Below are 1,400 nucleotides of genomic sequence, written 5' to 3'. Positions count from 1 at the left end.
CTCATTCTAGAGCAACTATAAACTTTAACAATTAGGTTCCTGACACTGAATTACTGTTGGACATAATTAGAATGGAAGCTATGGTCGATAACAAATTAAAATTGACCAATTCTCAACAATTTACGAGCTCCACTACTACTATATCCTCTAACCATCATCCCACCCTCATTCTAGAGCAACTATAAACCTCACAAATTGAGCTCCTGATATTTTATTACCCCTGAACATCAGAACAATGCAATCAATCGTCAATAATAAATTCAAAGCGATCATTTCTCCATTGTTTACAGGTTACACTACTGCTATATTCCCTAATCACTATCCCATCCTCATTCTAGAGCAACTATAAACGTCAGCAATTAAATTCCTGACATTTTATTGCACTTGGACATCACAAGAATGCACATAATTGGCGATAGTAAATTAAAAATGACTATTTCTTTATTGTTCACAGGTTCCACCCTCATTCTAGAGCAACTATAAACTTTAACAATTAGGTTCCTGACACTAAATTACTGTTGGACATCATTAGAATGGAAGCTATGGTCGATAACAAATTAAAATTGACCATTTCTCAACAATTTTCAAGCTCCACTACTACTATATCCTCTAACCACCATCCCACCATCATTCTAGAGCAACTATAAACCTCACAAATTCAACTCCTGATATTTGATTACTCTTGAACATTACAAGAATGCAATAAATCGTCAATAATAAATGAAAATAGCAACTTTGTCTACAATTTATAGATCCCAGCCTCGTTCTAGAGCAACTATAACTCTCGAACACGACACAGCGAGTCTCTACCAACGATGTGGCTCCCTCGATACATCTTGTGCCTTTTGCACACCGTCCACCAATCAGAGGGGGGGGGGGGGGGCGTCGTATATATTAATCATCGTGTACAGGAAATTAACTTGGCCTTGTTTTATCTTGCATTCTGATGACTGCATCTGAGTACCGCGAGAAATACAACGCTCCTAGTGTGTATTAATTAAGTATGCGCGACTCGGTACACGCCAAGGAAACGATCAAGGATGTACTTTTACATCCATGTGCTTCATGGCGGATGTCCCGATATTGGTCACTTTAACCATTTTATTTCTCTAGAATGTTGTACTATATTAGAGCAGTGATATTGTGCTCTATTCAACTGTAGTAATTATCGTTGGTACTCGATGTAGTAATCTATTGTTCTATAATGTTGTACTGTGTTTGAGATCATGGGTACAGCTCTATTTTTAGAGCTTCATCTTTAGAGGTTTATTGTAGAGCTCTATTTTTAGAGGTCCATGAATCTTAGAGTTCTGTTATTGTTAGAGTTCTATTTTCAGAGCTCCATTATAGTTAGAGTTCTATTTTTAGAGCTTTATTTTTAGAGCTCTATCATTGCTAGA

At 36.7% G+C, this 1,400-nt stretch overlaps 1 protein-coding gene across 7 annotated transcripts in view; it reads right to left on the bottom strand.

Moving 5' to 3' along the window:
• The window catches only part of LOC128896875 (GATA-binding factor C-like), a 149,703-nt gene that overhangs the window by 97,534 nt on the left and 50,769 nt on the right, over positions 1 to 1,400 (bottom strand). The window lies entirely within an intron of this gene.

Source organism: Hylaeus anthracinus, unplaced genomic scaffold (genome assembly GCF_026225885.1).
Source record: "Hylaeus anthracinus isolate JK02 unplaced genomic scaffold, UHH_iyHylAnth1.0_haploid 11978, whole genome shotgun sequence".
NCBI lineage: Eukaryota > Metazoa > Arthropoda > Insecta > Hymenoptera > Colletidae > Hylaeus > Hylaeus anthracinus.
This window is presented reverse-complemented; position numbering and strand designations above follow the sequence as displayed.